We start from the raw sequence: 17,611 nt of genomic DNA, 5'->3' as shown, positions 1-17,611 counted from the left end.
TGTGTGTGTGTGAGAGAGAGAGATTCAGAAAAATAGTTGACTAATCAAACGTTAAAGCAAAACTGATTGAAAGCATCACAATTTGTATTCAGTTCATTTTTATTTGTGTAGTAGTCTTAACAATGCAGATTGTCACACAGCAGATTTAAAGAAATGTATAAATTCCAAAGATATATTTTTAATCGATCAGTTAATCCCTAGTGACCAGAGACGTCAGCAGTGAGGAAAAAACTCTCAGAGTAACCAGACTCAAAAGGAAACTCTGATGTTCCCGAATTTCTTTACGTTTTCCGCGGATCTCTGCAGTCCACAGTGTTTTTAGATGGAAGTCACCAGAGTGTCGTGTGAACGCATGCTTCGGTAAAAGAGATTAGTCATGAGGAACATCTGGCCTTTTGTACAAAGCTGTAACATGGACATCATCACACATTTGGTTACATTTAAATAGAGGCTGAGAAATAGTGCAGGATATTTGAATATTAAATTAATTATAAAGGACGTGAATATTTACTTTCTTTGTTTTTAAAATTCATTGTTTTCGGTGGCTTTTCAGATTTTCATGGTGGAACCCTGAGTATGTGTATGTGCAGGCGTGTGTGTTCAGGTGTGTGAGTACGTGCCAGTGTGCGTGTGCACGTGTGTGTGTGTGTGTGTGTGTGTGTGTGTGTGTGTGTGTGTGTGTGTGTGTGTGTGTGTGTGTGTGTGTGTGTGTGCATGTGTGTGTGCATGTGTGTGTTTGCATGTGTGTGGGAACCTGTGTGTGTGTGTGTGTGTGTATCTGTGTGTGCACCTGTGTATGTGTGTGCCTGTGTGTGCATTTGTGTATGTGTGCGCCTGTGTGTGTGCCTGTGTTTGTGTGTGCACCTGTGTGTGTGTGTATCTGTGTGTGCACCAGTGTGTGTGTGCGCCTGTGTGCGCGCCTGTGTTTGTGTGTTTACCTGCATGTGTGCGCCTGTGTGTGTGCGCTTGTGTGTGTGCGCCTGTGTTTGTGTGCATGCATGTGTTTGTGTGCACCTATGTTTGTGTGCATGCCTGTGTTTTTGTGCGCACCTGTGTTTTTGTGCGCACCTGTGTTTGTGTGTGCTTGTTTGTGTGTGTGCCTATGTGTGTGCGCTTGTGTGTACAGTATGTGTGCGTCTGTGTGTGTGCGCTTGTGTGTGTGCGCCTGTGTTTGTGTGCACCTGTGTTTGTGTGCGTGCCTGTGTTTTTGTGCGCACCTGTGTTTGTGTGTGCCTGTTTGTGTGTGTGTGCCTACGTGTGTGCGCCTGTGTGTACAGTATGTGTGTGCCTGTGTGTGTGTGTGTGCGCGCGCCTACGTGTGTGCGCCTGTGTGTATCCGTGTGCGCCTGTGTGTATCCGTGTGTGCCTGTGTGTATGTGTGTGCCTGTGTGTGTGTGCGCCTGTGTGTGTGCGCCTGTGTGTGTGCGCTCCTGTGTGTGTGTGCGCGCCTGTGTGTGTGTGTGCGCCTGTGTGTGTGTGTGTGCCTGTGTGTGTGTGCCTGTGTGTGTGCGCCTGTGTGTGTGCGCCTGTGTGTGCCTGTGTGTGTGTATGTGTGTGCCTGTGTGTGTGTGGGCGCCTGTGTGTGTGTGTGTGCGCCTGTGTGTGCCTGTGTGTGTGTGTGTATGCGTGTGCCTGTGTGTGTGTGGGCGCCCGTGTGTGCGTGTGTGTGTGTGTGCGCCTGTGTGTGTGTGTGCGTGCCTGGCTGTGTTAGTCAGGGCTTTACACAGATGCACGAGTAAGATCATGCTGCTGATCACTTTGCACTTGCCAGCGTTTGATATTTTGTTGAATGTTTTCTGTGTACAGTGTTGGATCTCTTACAGTGCAGATTCATCCTGCAGACTGTATCATAGCCCAGCTTCGTGCTGTAGCTCAAAACGTTAATGGCTTACATTCATTCATTCATTCATTCATTTTCTACCGCTTTATCCGAACTTCTCGGGTTACGGGGAGCCTGTGCCTATCTCAGGCGTCATCGGGCATTGAGGCATGGCTTACATAGTAAAATTAAAACAAATGTTTTCTTTCGATGTTTTTCATTTTAGGCACTGCAATTTCAGCAGCATAATATAGATTATTTATTTATTTATTATTATTATTATTATTATTATTATTATTATTATTATTATTATTATAAACCGTGAACAATCCTGACATCTTGCTGTGGCAGAAGAAAATATACAGTAGATTTTGGGGTGTAGGACAAAATAGGCAGTGACTCTACTGAATTCAGAAATTACACTGGTGCCTCTACTCAAATGCTCAAAAGATCCTAGTTACACAAGTGCGGTCGACTATATAATATACAGTTTTAGAAGAGAAATGATTTATAATCACACACTCTTGTGTCACTCAGATGAAGATGGTTTTCTTGTGAGTCTGGTTCAGCTCGTCTCAGGGAGTTTTTCCTCACCGATGTCGCCTCTGGCTCGCTCATCAAGGATAAATAAAATTTTTAATTTTAAAACATATTCTGAATCTGGAATTTCCTGTAAAGCTGTTAAAAGTGTCAAACAAATCAAACTGAGCCTTTGATGGGATTGCTTCAAGTTTCTTTCCATGCAGAAATCTGTTTATACTGAAAGCCAAATAAATCATTGTGAGCTCCAGTGAACCTCCAAGTAAAATGCAAAAGAGCAATAAATTGATAGGGAGCACTCCACTTAAAAAATAATAAATAATAATAAAAAAAATAAAATAAAATAAACAAACAAGCAGCACCTTTCTAAGGTGTTTGGTAGCTTTTAGCAGTGACATTTCCTGATGTCTGCTGTTTATAATGCAAAATAAATGGCTAAATAAATGCGCACTGTATGCCAATAGTGACTTTTGAGGTTTGTTCAAGGTAAAAGCATGGGATTTGTATCCAGCTTTACCCCTAGACTCTTTTCTAAAGACTTAAAAGGCAGGGTCTCCGATTTTTGAAAGCCAATTGTTGACATTTGAAATCACCAAAACAAACACGCCCCTAACCCAAATGGGTCCCACCCCTGTATTGATAGCTCCGCCCACACATACATACGCAACCGAGGCAAATAATGGAAAGAAATGTGTCTTTATCATAGCTGAAGGGAAGAACAATATGAGTGCAGATAAACAAACAAGCAAAAATGACACACAAGCATAATCATGCAAAGGACGGCATATATTAGTTCTGTGTAACAAAGCAAAACCAACATTACTCACCTATCGAGAAGGAAAAAAGCGCCTCGGCGTCTTAAGTAAAGTTGGCCACATATTCACAGATTGGAGTTTCCTGAGTCGGTAACTCATGAGCTATATTGACAAGCCCCGCCCCTTTCTGTTCATTGGCTACACGTTTGTTTTGATGTTTGTTTTGATTTTTAGTTTATTATGTGGCCCGACTCAGTTTTCTGAAGCATTTCTCAAAAATCGGAGACGCTGCCTATAATAAAGTCTATGTTTCTTCTTTCTAGATGTACAGTACAGGTGAGTACAGAGAAAGGCAATGTATCAGCGCCGATTAGCGTTTAGCAATAGCACTTTTCACGTGGGACTAATCCGGAAGCTGTCCGTGAGCTCAGGACACTACAGAGCAATTTGAAGCCGGCTCAAGGTTATCAGCTGTGAAGTTTCACATAGATATCATATCAGTCGTGTTCAATATAGCATGAAGCTTTGCAAGTATCCCTTTAGGGCAGGTGGATCAGTCAGAATTGTTTGGTTCGTAGAGCAACGATGGGATAATAACAAAAGAAAGACAGTAGTGAGAGGATGTTCCTTCAAACAATAAAGTATAAAGTGAGAGAGATTTGTGGTGAGATTTGAAGAAAGAAAGAGAGAGAGAGAGAGAGAGAGAGAGAGAGAGAGAGAGAGAGAGAGAGATTGAAATACATATATTATTATGCTTATTTAATGCAATTAATGCAAAAAACTATTTAAACTTGAGTGAAAACTAGAACAATATCAATTTCAGAATTTTGTTTAAAATCTGTCGAGCTGGCATGAATTTCACAAGTTTGTCCAAAACCTTATAATTCGTTTTAGATCAACTCAATTTTAGAGTGCTGTCTAAACCCAAGCTTCAATACAAGTGATTAGACAGGAAAATATGACCTTCTGAACATAGCCGTTAGCATGTTTGTCATGTTAGCAACATCATACATGTACATCTTACATATAAATAGGGACCTGAAATAGTCTTTTAATATATTAAAAATATTGAACATTCGATATAAATTTTTATATAAAAGATTTTTTTTTACGACTGTGTACTTAAACTATTTCAAAATGATGTTTTCAATAATTCTTTAATTCATTTTAATTTTATTTCCCATAAAATCAAAGCTGTTAACGTGGTCAATGTCACACATTTGCTTATATTTAAATCTGGACCTAGATACATTACAAAATCTTGAATATAAAATGAATTATCAAGGTTTTGCAAATTTACTTTCAAATCCAGATTATTTCCGACAGATTTTCACAGTGAACCTATTCGTGTGTGTGTGTGTCTGTGTGTGTGTGTGTGTGTGTGTGTGTGTGTGTGTGTGTGTGTGTGTGTGTGTGTGTGTGTGTGTGTGTGTGTGTGTGTGTGTGTGTGTGTGAAACTGGAGAAGTAAACAAAAATAGAAAAAAGGGGATGTTTTTTTCAAATCTTTGACCATCTGAGTCTGAGCTCACTGTAGCTCAGACTCCTGTTCATTGCAGTCATGAGGAGAACCTGATGTTGCTGTCTGCTGTTTACTCTTGTAGTCTGTCCACCTTTGGCTTTGACACTCTCTGCATTTTAAGCTGCTTGTTTTGTAACTCTTTGAGTCTTTGTAGCCTTCCCTGAACCCGTCTGGCCAATCTCGTCTCTGTTTCTAGAAACCGTTGTGTGTGAAAATTCCAGATCATCAGTATCTGAATTACTAAAACTAGCTTTTCTTAATCCAGCAACCATGTAACAGAATGACAGAGATCACAGTTTGGATCTTGACCTCAGTCTGCATGAGTTGATGCATTGCGAAGCTGCAGCATGTTTAGCTGAGTGTATACTTGCATGAATGTGCAGAGCTTTTCCTATGACCTGGCTAGTGAGTGTGTATACAGTATGATGGATGGATGAACTCAAATAGCCAGTGGCAAACTTCACACGGTGAATAAGTGTTACGTCTTGGACAGACACACCAACACACCTGTATTAGCAGAGGAATTCCAGCTAATACACTCCAGACACGGTGAAACACCATCAGAACTGAAGAACGATGTCTGAGCCATATCTTACATCCCTGTTTTGACATCAGCAATGTTTTTTCTCATATAATGAGCTCCTCTGCAGATCTGTTTTCAGGGCTTTTTTAGCAATATGTGCAGCACACACTTGTGTGCCTTTAGGTAAAGCATGAGCTGCTAGCCTCATATATCTGTCTGATGAGGGGCATTTATGCTGTAGTGTGTAAGGATGATGGAGCTGCCATTGGCCAAATGACACACACAAGACAAGGTAGGTTATTATAAATGGTCTGTCCTTTCTTGCTTTCTTTCTTTTTTTTTTGGATAATATATATATTTTTTCTTTTTCTAAACACAGGATTAATCTCAAGCATCACTTTCTCTAACACTATGGCAGATTTTATACTTAAGTAATGTTCAAACCAGATCTGGAAATTTCTTGTTTTGCTGTAATCCAGAATCAGAGTAGTAGAAGTATGCTTCCGGCTCATCTACTGTAACTCCAGGCCCTTCATTTGGATTATAAACAGCCTCAGAGTAATTCATTGTGAAAAAAGTACTGACTTGTGTGTTGCTTAAGTTTGATTTTTTTTTTAACCTAAAGCGTAACTTCACCCTGAACAATTTGTGTATTAAACTTCATTGTCATATTCAGTAACTCTAATATTAAGTAGTGTTCTGAAGAAAAAATAAAACCTAACCCTGAAAAATGCTGCAACTACTCTTCTTTAAACTACCATTAATGATACCACTGATATTGGTGCTAGTTTCTCTATGCATCTCAGTTAAAGCAAAAGCTGCAGCTTGTAGACATTTGTTCTGTCCAACCAGCGTACTCACTCATCTGTACTCTCAGCTTCCAAAGTACGCCAGTCTCTGACTCACATCATGTAGCTGCACTGAGAATGAAATTGCATCGTGACTCCAACAGGTCCAACGTTTTAATTCATGTGTATAGTTATTCTACTCTGGAGTTCTTATATGATTTTGCTGAAAGGGAGAAATTCCAATTGAATTTCTTGCGATTTTGTTTCTAGGGACAACCATCAAACCCTTAAAGCCATTGAATCTACAGTAAAAATGTCCTTCTGTAGCGTTTTTGTGCAGCAAACCGCTAATGTAAGAGTAAAATGCAACACCAACACCAAAATATTAGCACCAGACTCAGATATTTTTAGTCAAAGTATATTTAATGTGTTTCAGAATGTAGTTTCTTTATCCATGAAAAAAAAACCTAATGATTCTGTGCACTAGCTTTAACATCTCCCGGCTATGAGAAGAAAATAATTGGGAAACTTGCCTTTAAAATTGAAGAGAAAATAAACATTCTTTATTTTGTCTTTAATTTCCAATCCACCAAAACAGTTTTAAATGTAGACATAATAATTGCTTCCCAGACTGCTGAGCAGCAACAGTTGGCCCTCTGGCATGATACTGACGCACACTTGGGATCTCCAGAACACCAAACTACTAAAAGTTCTGCTTTTATAGACGTGCTCAAAGTTCTGTTGAACTAATGATTAGTTCATCATGTGCATTTTTATTAATCATTTCTTTCTGCATCACTATCAGATTTAGAGTTTCAGAACCCCGGGTAAAAAATGTTCTAACCCCGCTTCTAAATTACAATTAAAGTGTGAAATCTTCCTCTACCTGGGATTAAAAGCAGGGAATAAAAGCCTGTGCTTATACACCCGGGCTCTTGTCCCTGTAGATGAGCCTTCTCTGCTTCTTGGACTGTATTTTTAGCATGTGACACACTTTTTGCTTGCTTAGTCTGTTAGTCTGTTCTCTTTTAAATGCCAGATCAAAAGGGCAATGTTCAGCCTTAATGGACCGACCGGGTTATTCACTCAAATCTAAGCACACGTTCATAAGCTAAGAATAAATCATGCCGTTCAACCTGTGGTTAACTTCAGCTGTACTGATCAGCACTCATAAATTCTCTGTATTGATTGTAGAGCTTTGGCTAAAGCTCCTCTCAGCAGACCAGTAGAAACAAATCCCTTGTTTATCTATTTAATCCATTTCAAAACATCACATTGTTGTGTAGTTTTGTTTTCTCTGCAATGACACGGCAAATGTTTTATAGTTTAACAACGATTCAGGACACAGCGTTCATCACAGGTGCTGAATGATACATCTTCTACCTTTTGGGTAAGAATGGACGCATGTAGAGTTGTGTCATTCGTGATCTTGTTCTATGCTTTCGCACTTCTGGTACAGTGCTCACTCTCTCTCTCTCTCTCTCTCTCTCTCTCTCTCTCTCTCGCTCTTTTCTCTCTCTCGCTCACTCTCTCAATCTCGCTCTCTTTCACTTGATAGATGTTTTGTGTTTCATCATCTTCTTCTGTGTAGCCTAGCAACAGGTAGCAGGCAACAGTTCTGGTCCCAAATATGGTGTTCGATGGAGGAGGAGCAAATGCCACTGTGTTCAAAGGAAGCACACAGATTCACGTAAATACCAGCCAGACAGCTCACAACACCATAGATTTTTTTGACAGATCACCAAAGAAGTGCAAGAAATCCCAACTATTACAGGCTTCTCCAAAAAAAGACTAGGTTTGTAACCAAGAAGCCCTGGTGCTCTTTACTAGAGAAATGGAGCAGGTTTCACAAAGGCTTGCTTTCATTGAAAACATTTATTGGAAAGCCTTTTTTTTTTTTATAGCTGTCAGGAAAAAATTGTTGGTAAACAGATTTTCTGTTCATAACTCTGACTAAACTGAGCTTGAAGATGTTAGGAAATAATTAATAAACACACAACATTGATTTATTCACAAAAATAGGCTTTTAATCAGTAAAAACTAAGCATTATCAGTTATGTTGCTTAGCAACCGCAGCTTGTATTTTGTTAACAGATTACTTTGTGTAGAAGAAGAATTGTTTATTGTGAGTATTATTACTAATAACCTATAAATAAACCATCGACGGGAAGCTGCTTTTTGTCAGTAAGTGAGTGTTGTGGCCGAAAATTTTTAATTTTGCTGGAGCTTTATTAAAATCTGCGGTGCACCTTTTTTTTTTGCAGAAAAGGAGGAATGTGATTGTAGAATTTTTTAGTAATTTTTGTTTAGGATCTGAACTTGCAGAATGCTGCCATGTTAAAAGCAGGTATGCTACGAACAAGCAGAAATATTTATGGAAACTTGGGCCCGAATGCTTTGGTACCTTTTTTATTCCAGATGGCAGGAGGGTGAAGACTGTGTGTGAGGGGTGTGTGGGGTCATCCATAATGCTGTTGGCTTTGTGGATGCAACATGTGGTATAGATGCCTGTGTTAGGGGGAAAAGAAGCTCTGATGATCTTCTCAGCTGTCCTCACTATCTGCATCAGGGTCTTGCGATAAGAGACAGTCCAATTCCCAACAAGCAGTGATGCTCAGGCTGCTCTCGATGGTCCCTTTGTAGAACATGGTCAGAATGGTGGGAGGGAGATAGGCTTTCCTCAGCTTCCATACAAATTACAGATGGTGCCGGGCTTTCTTGCTGATGAAACTGCTGTTGACTGACTAGGTGAAGTTCTCCGCCAGATGACCACCCAGATATTTGTTGCTCTTGATGATCTCAGTCAACAGTAATATAATTTGTTTTGCCTTTTTTATCAAGGGTCAAAAACAGGTTGTTAGCTCTACACCAGACTGTTGCTCCTCGCTCTGTATGTTATATGATTAGACCCAAAAGAATACAAGACAACCCAGGATTCCCTTTAACAGAAGTCTACAGTCACCCCAGGGAGCTAGTATTTTTTATTTTTTGCTCTCTATTTTTCTCTTGAGCTCTCCAACGACTTTATCTACAGATTTATATTATATTATATTATATTATATTTATACAGATTTTATTGCACATGTATGACAATTCAGCTGTGATTTTCATCTTCAAAAGAGAAATGAAATACAGTACATTATATATATATTAATGTATCTGTTCATATTTTGTAGTAGTGGTAGTACATCTAAAATGTCCACATAAATAAAAAACATCTGCAACTGAATATATTAAGTATCTAAAAGCCACACATGTAGTTCATTCCATGTGTGTGTGTGTGTGTGTGTGTGTGTGTGTGTGTGTGTGTGTGTGTGTGTGTGTGTGTGTGTGTGTGTGTGTGTGTGAAAAAGCTGCCTCCTACTTTATACCGAGTGCACAGGCCAGAGAGCAGATGCAGATGTTCTTGTGGTGGATCATTCTTGGCACAGCAGCGACACTGATGTGTTGTAGGTGTCGTGTTATTATGAGCGGATCAGCCAAAGCACCGATGCTGCCATTTTACCTAGGCAGTTTCCTCAGCATTAAGACACTCAAGACAAAACAAACACATATTCCATCAAGGACCCGGTGACATTTGGACGGTAAATACTGCATGAATTGTACAGGGTCTTGTTTTGAACTAGCATTAAAAAAAAAAACCTAAGGTTTACTTTTAGTCTCAGAACTGTTTAAAAAGAGTGATTGGTATGCTCGCACAGCTTGTTTTTTAAACTCATATTCTATCCGGCTCTGAACATGTTTATTGCCTCAGGTGAAGCAGTTGCATTAAAAATGAATGCTAAAGTCTAGACAGCTCACATTTGGAAAGTTTTTTTTTTTTTTTTTTGCACTTAACTAACATTGGCATTATTTCTTGGCATCTAATAGATAGCTGAGCTTTGTGTACTATTCTGAGGCACATGGTGTCATGTATATCGTGCAATCACGTGTATGATTTCTCACAAAATTTGAATGTGTATACACGGACGTGGCTTTAAATATTACTCTGAAGTGCATTTATAGCTATTATAAATTTGCCATGTTTTAATTTTTTTTTTATTACAATTTATCATTTTATTTTATTTACTCAGAAAAGCCCCATTGAAATACAAGAGCTCTTCTTGTATGTATCGAATCCTGGTGAAAACACAAACAGCCCAAATGCTGTATGCATCAAAGAAAAGGCACACCAGAGAAATAGAGAGAAAAAGGGAAAGCGCCATAGCAGTGATATCCATAACACATTTCATCTCATGATATGAAACAGCAACATGTTTCCTTTAGGGCTGTTTGTAAAAGACCTTTAAACGTATTCAAAGAAGCGAGTGTTTCTAAGGTCATGGTGTTTTGTAACTCATTTCATGCCCAAAGAGCATAAAAAAAGAAAAAGCGGTTTGAGCCTTGGACTGCACTATGAGGACATTTAAATAAAATCAGGCACTAGATCTACTAGTGGAATTGCTAGTATAATGAGATAAAATAGATCCCAGATCCACCATCAGGAAGAGATGCTGCGACAGGAGGCGAGTGCAGGGAAAGCGGTTTTATTAAACACAAGACTCCAACAGATCTGAAACAGTAAACAAGAGCAGGCAGTGGGCAGGGGATGGGCAAACAGCATGAATCCGGGCAGGTGAGTGCAAACGAGAAAACCAGAAGCAATGTCCAAACCAGAAAACAAGCTTTCACAAGAAATAAACACTGGGTAACAACTAGTGTAATAAAAAACTGAGTGTGTACTTCATAAAGTCTGAATGTTGAGAGTGTGTAAAAGTCCATGAAGATGTGAACCCTTGTGTGTGACTGACGTGGGCTGACGTGACACCCCCCAAGACACACACTTTTTTTTCAGTTTTGTTATGTTGCAGCCTGATTCTACAATCGTACAAATAATTTTTTTTTTTTATTAATCTATACCAAGTGCTCCATAATGGCAAAGTGAGAACAGAATTCTAGAAAATGTCTGTAAATGTATTAAAAAGAAAAAACTGAAATATCACATGTACATAAGTATTCAGACCCTTCACTCAGTACTTAGTTGAAACACCTTTGGCAGCGACTACAGCCTTGAGTCTTTTTGGGTATGACGCAACAAGCTTTGCACACCTGGACTAGGGGATTTTTTGCCATTCTTCTTTGCAAATCCTGTCAAGCTCGTTCAGGTTGGATGAGGGCCGTAGGTGGACAGCCATTTTCAGTATTATGTAGTATTTTAAATCAGCATGCCCTGGTTCCTTTTTTGCTTCTTAAACAATAGAAATTTGCATATGATTTAAAGTTTTCAAGTAATTAAAGAACACACATTGCATTTTTTTCAATTAGAGTTACTGTCAGGACTCAGCCCGGACTTTGGCCATGTGCATCTGTTTATGTTGTGTGACACGTGTCTGCCCCGCCCCTTGTCTCTTCCGCCCCGCTTCTGCAGACCCGTTCCTCATGTGTCTAATTGTCTTGTCTATTTAGTTGAGCCGCGTTGCCTGGAGCAGCGCGGAATCCTCTGTCGTCTGCTGTCGTCTAATGTCGTCTCGTCCTAGTCTGTGTCTCTGTTTCGTCTATTTATTTTACGTTATCCTGCAATTGGGTCTGTTTTACCCCCCCTATCCTTGACAGTTATATTAAATGATTTGGAACATCCACAAAATTTCAACAAATTTACCATCAACTACAGAAAACGCAATTCGGAAAATCCGAGCTTAGAAGAGTAATAAGGGCTTTGAGGTGCTGTTCAAGTGTGTTTAACTGGTAAATAAAATCTTTATGCCATGATCTTTCTGCACACATCAATGGAACACGGAATTGTGTAGCTTAGAGTTTAAGGCGTTGGGTTGTTGATGTAACGGTCGTGAGTTCAAATCCCAGATCCATCAAGTGTCCATTACGGGGCACTTAAGCAAGGCCCTTAACCCTGAATTGCAAAGTTGTATAAAAATGAGATAAAAATGTAAGGCGCTCTGGCTAAGGGTATAATGTATTTGTCTAAATGTCTTTGAGCTACAAACTACCAAACCTATGCTCATGCTGCAACAATCTAGCCAGCCAACTGTGATGATTGCTATGTACTGTATCTTCCTCTTCAATACTCAGTGTACTTTAATAAGCTCTTACTGTACATCTTTGGATTTTGATTGATTTCAAGCAAATATGACTTTGTGGTGGCGTTCACATGCATTTGTTTTATAAATAAGATCTTTTATACATGACTTTTGACTAGCTTGAGTAGCATTAAAATATGTGACGTTTCCGTCATACACGTTTTTACTATAGCAATGACAAGGTTAGAGCGAGCGCATTGATATTAGCTTGAGATTTGATGCCCAGCTGATGCTACTGTCCCAGCTGCTGCTGTTGAAAAGAAAATGAATCAAAAACTCCTGAGAAACACCCTGAGTTTCCACAATTTAGCAGTGCTGTGGTATAATAAAGTCAGAAATTGTCTTTGTCTGGGGATCTGATGCATCATTAGACTTTTCGTTTTATTTTGAGTTTAAGCTCCTATGTTCCAGCATGCAGAGTGTTCACAGTTACCTGTCTGTACAGATTACCCAGCAACTATTTGTTATTCAGACCACTTCATTTTCATTCGTCTGCATCATAAAAAAAATAAAAATAAAAATAAATAAATAAACAGGTCAGATATGAGGTGAGCTATTTTTTCTGATTGTGCGAGAACAACACAAAGCTCAGATGTTTATGAGTCCTGCAGTTTGTTTACAGGTCAGAAAACTAAATCATTTAGTAATTAATTCCTGACTTACATTATCCATGGCCAAGTGATTTCTGTCAGTGTTGCTAAATCAAACCCGTTCTGGCTTCATTATTTTGCAGTTCCATCGTTTTCACAGGTGATTAATTTCCACTGAATGTGCTTTTGCTGCCCCAGACAGCTTTGTGAGCATCTAAGCTGCATATTTAGCTTTGTTTTTGTTTTGGGTTTGTTCAGGCCAGTCTGGAGCTCGACTCCGAGCCCCTGTTCAGCCATGGATTAACAAGCGTAGACACGGCATCTGACTAATGTTGCATGTCGTGTGAAGTCAAATCAGTAGACTAAAATATCTAAATCACATCCTTATGCACTGTTTGCTTCAAGTGTAAGGTTTGGACTAAAAAAAACATTCTGGGAAACTTTTCAGCAGCTACAGTATAGTGAATTAACAAAAATATTCAAATCTAAGGAAATAAATATGTCATATTTCAGACACCATGCATGATGTGGTTTAACGTAAAATGTTTAAATTCAATAGAGAAAATTATGATTTATCTCTAATAAGCAAGCCAGAGGCGAATGTGGTGAGGAAAAAACTCCCTGAGACAATATGAGGAAGAAGATTTAAAAAGGAATCAGGCTTATGGAAATGGAAGCCCTCCTCATCAGGCCTCATCTCAGTGACACCAGAGCATGTGATTATAAATCATTTCTCTTGTAGAACTCTGTCCAATATGCTCATTCTAGTTTCAACAGTCAGTTTATAATTCGTTCACGTACTGAACTGATGGACAGCGGCAGCAACCTTTAAGTAAGAAGGCAAAGTGGCAGAAACCTCCGACTGAGAACGATCTCTAGCATGTAGAGCATAAGGAGGCAGGGGGGAAAAGTTAGGACGATTCTAAGGGCCCACGCACTTTTGGGGCCCCCAGAGATCGTTTTACTTGGCTTGTATGTTTGGTGCGAAATGGGTGTGGTAGGGGGCCCAGTCTCATTTTCTTTCATAGGGCCCAAAGTGGCACCCCTGTAAGGATGTTCTACAAACTTATGTGTCTCAGGCCAAAGTATTAAACAAACAATAGACTAAATAATAGAGCTCCAATCCCAACTGTATGGAGGGACATGATATTTCTGGTTTAATTGGGGATATAGTAGCCTAGTGGTTAGGGTGTTGGGCTACCAATCGGAAGGTTGTGAGTTCGATTCCTATGTCTACCAAGCTGCCACTGCTGGGCCCCTGAGCAAGGCCCTTATTGCTCAGTTGTATAAAAATGAGATAAAAAATGTAAGTTGCTCCCGATAAGGGCGTCTGCTAAATGCTGTAAATTAGAATAGCTTTTTAAAAAATGTATATCTTTCAATTACAAAAACCTCTGAAATTCAAGTAACACTTAAGCATAATATTTTGCCTAGAAAAGATGTTTTAAAAAAATCAAAAATAAAAAGAAATAGTTAGCAAGGAGAAGGTTACGGTGAAGCATGTGATGCAAGTTCTAACATCAGAAGGAAAACAGTAGTGTGTGACAGGGCTGGATGTTCTCATTGTTTATTCTCAGAGTATTGTCTTATTATTTATATCAAACAACATGTGTGTGAGCTTAGCTAGGATACATTTCCAAACCTTGACTGTGTAATGTTCTGTCAGTGCAATGAAAAGTTCCGTGTTTGGTTTTTATAGAAGAATTCTGACATATACTGTACACACACACACACACACACACACATATGTCATAAAGCAACACGTACTGATTTCTGAATAGATTTACTTCATGTTTATCAGGCTGAGCTGTTTTTCTGCCAACCTATGGTGAGTAACATTTACAGTATGCATATGAACGTTTCTCTGAACATCGGGGTTGGTAAAATATTTAAAAAAATCAAGCCGAATGAGGCTGAATCAAGTCAGAAACTGGCATTTTAAGAGAATTTAATATACAAAGAAAGCAAACTGGTCAAAACTAGGAGGATAATATGAAGCCACCTCGAACTGCAAGTAGAAAAAAAAGCCAAAATATTACAAGTAACTGAAAAGCAAAGAGTTTATCGAATACACTGAGCTGACTGAGCGAAGAGAGCAATGAGGTGTGTTAGAGTTCAGGGAAATGTGAGCCTTGAAAAGTGTGCCAAACAAAGTGTGCAAGTCAGCCGAGTCAGCACAGTTTGTAAAGTAAACGTGGTAAAGAAAATAAAGTCAGTAAAGTCAGTAAGTCCAGTAAAGTCAGTAATTGTAATTAGTAGTTAGTAAAGTAAATGTAAAGTAAATACATTTAGTAAAGATAATAAAGTGAAATTAAAGTCAGTAAGGTTAAGAAGTAATTGGTACCAGAATGGAGAACTGGGTGTAGAATGATTGTAGAATTTGTGCAGTGAATCATTCTGAATCCCATGTTCAGGAGTACAAACATTACATTACATAACAGCAATGACACGTAAGGCATGTGAGACACGTGAGACGTAAAGTTAAAAGAAAAAAAAAGTGTGTGTGTGTGTGTGTGTGTGTGTGAGAGAGAGAGAGAGAGAGAGAGAGAGAGAGAGAGAGAGAGAGAGAGAGAGAGAGAGAGAGAGAAAGAGTAAAATAGAGAGACAGAGAGTGAAAGAGAGAGAGAGTGAAAGAGAGAGAGAGAGAGAGAGAGAGAGAGAGAGAGAGAGAGAGAGAGAGTGATGCTTTATTTATCTACATACTGTAGTGATAAAACCCTATAAGCCACACTCTCTTCCATGAGAGGTTCCCAGGCCGTGACACCCTGTGGTCTAATTATGACTGCATCGTATCCTAAAATCATCAAATCAACATTACAGATTCGGTTTTACTTCCAGATGAAGATGCAACAAAGAGCTATGGAGTGTATGGCTGGATGTGGGAATAAGGCTCAGGGAGGTAAAAATATAAGACTTGGGTGAAAGCCAGATGGCTCCTGGGATGATTTCTGGGTGAAGGTTCAGGTTAATTTAGTACTTGAATGCTGTATGTCTAAGAGTTTTTTTTTTTTGTTGTTGTTGTTTTGCCCTTAAAGCAAGCAAGGACATTAAAGGCAACACATGCGTTGAAAAGCTGCAACATGGCAGTCCTTGTCAGCTTAAAAAAGCAAGGACAAAGAACTGTGGGAGGTTACACTAAAAACCTGAATTATTAAAGGACTGTGCATGTAAAAATGTATTTAGCAAATTTACACAAGTTTTTTTTTTTATTTAATTTTATTTCTTTATTCATTTATTTGTATTTTTTTTAATACAGTATGATTTTTCAAAACTTCAACTGTTTTTCTTTAAAATATGTTGTTCTAAGTAACCTATTTCCACCTCAGCTGCTAAAAGCACTTTATCAGAGCATGTGACAGCGTTCCTATGTATTTAATCATCATTAGGCAACATCTCGGTACATGAAAATATCTTCAATCGGGTCGTATTTATTAAATACGTTTTGTTAGAAGCTCACAGGAAATTAAATAGAAGGTTATTAAACCGCTTTCTAGTCATCCTTATTTTAAGCTATAAATGTTCTTGTATGATTAACAGATCATTTTTGCTTCTTTTTTTGAAATAAAATTGCTGAAAATGATGAAAAATGATCTACCAGTAGAGCAAGAAATGAGTATATTGAAGATATTTGCACTCTGTAAGATGGCATATGAATAAAAAACCCTGTCAGAGATTTTTTTTCTTTTAAGTGCTCTTCTGATCTAAAAAGCATATGATATAGTGAACATGTCAGGAATATTTAATAGAAAAGCAGCTCTACGGTCGAAATAGAAGGTCGTAACGTTTAACCCTTTTTCCAGTATGCTAGCGTTCCATGTTGGCAACAAAATTGAAATCGACTTATCAGACATTTTCAATCAGTATAAAGAAAATAATTGTTTTATCGCTGAAAATCTGATGAGTCAGGACGCTAAGATGTTTTAACTCCGTTGGTGTAACCTTACACAGAATTTTAGTGGTTGAAAGTAATAGCTTCATATTTAAGACCCTTATGAACATTTACTCCATTTAGCAGACACCCCTATCCAGGGGCCCAGCAGTGGCAGCTTGGTGGATGTGGGAATTGAACTCACAACCTTCCGATTGGTAGCCCAACACCTTAACCACTAGGCAATTACATCCCTAATTAAACCAAAAATCTCGGGGGCATCTCAAAAGGCAGAAACGGGTTTGATATCAACATGTATTTTGAAAATATGAAAAAGTACAAATTCTTAATTTCATGAGTCACCACCGTGAGTGTGACATGAAAAAAAGAAATTCAGCACTGCACTTGAACAACACAAACAGACCAAATTCCAGTTTTGAGCCTTTAGTAAAAGGGTTAATAAAAAATAGTAAAAAAATCGAATAAATAGAATCAAAAGTACCATCAACAGATCATCATATTGCAAGGTGAATGTTGAGACATGGACACATTCATAGGCTTATGTTAGGTTTATTGTGGATAAGGATAATGATTCAACATCAAGAGGCAGGGTAGTGCAGTGGTGACTCAAGTGGTTAAGGCTCTGGGTTGTTTATCAGAAGTGTGGGGTTTAAGCCCTAGCACTGCCACTGTTGGGCCCTTAGCCCTCTCTGTTCTAGGGGTACTGCATCATTTTTTTTTGAATGCCTCGTCTCGTTTCGTCTACAAAAAAGAACATAAACGAGAACAAAAAAGCGTCATGGCACGTTACATCCTGTGCACAGTTATTCTTGGCAAAAAACATACCCCAATTTACAGCACGTGCCACTGAATTTAGCCTCCAAACTAAATTAGTGCTCTTTGTTTAGGGTCTTATATCAGGATGTGAATTGCATAAACTGACAGCTCATTTATACAGTATGTCTGTCTTTATTCCTGCTGCGTCTTACGGTAAAGCTCGTTTCTTTTAGGCTTTTTAGCATGCGAAAATGTTAATAAGTTATAATGCAGTGTTGCGTGTAGTTTAGAATAATCAGAGGATGTGTTGTGTGTAAACATTAATGCAGAGCACAGCTGGCATCATCCACCTCCTTT

The 17,611-nt window shown here is 38.8% G+C and overlaps 1 protein-coding gene across 3 annotated transcripts in view; it reads left to right on the top strand.

Moving 5' to 3' along the window:
• The window catches only part of cadm1b (cell adhesion molecule 1b), a 198,031-nt gene that overhangs the window by 160,304 nt on the left and 20,116 nt on the right, over positions 1–17,611 (top strand). The window lies entirely within an intron of this gene.

The sequence above is a fragment of the Tachysurus fulvidraco genome, chromosome 11, assembly GCF_022655615.1.
Source record: "Tachysurus fulvidraco isolate hzauxx_2018 chromosome 11, HZAU_PFXX_2.0, whole genome shotgun sequence".
NCBI classification, from domain to species: domain Eukaryota; kingdom Metazoa; phylum Chordata; class Actinopteri; order Siluriformes; family Bagridae; genus Tachysurus; species Tachysurus fulvidraco.
The sequence above is the reverse complement of the archived record's forward strand: the minus strand, read 5'-3'. Positions and strand labels throughout refer to the sequence as shown.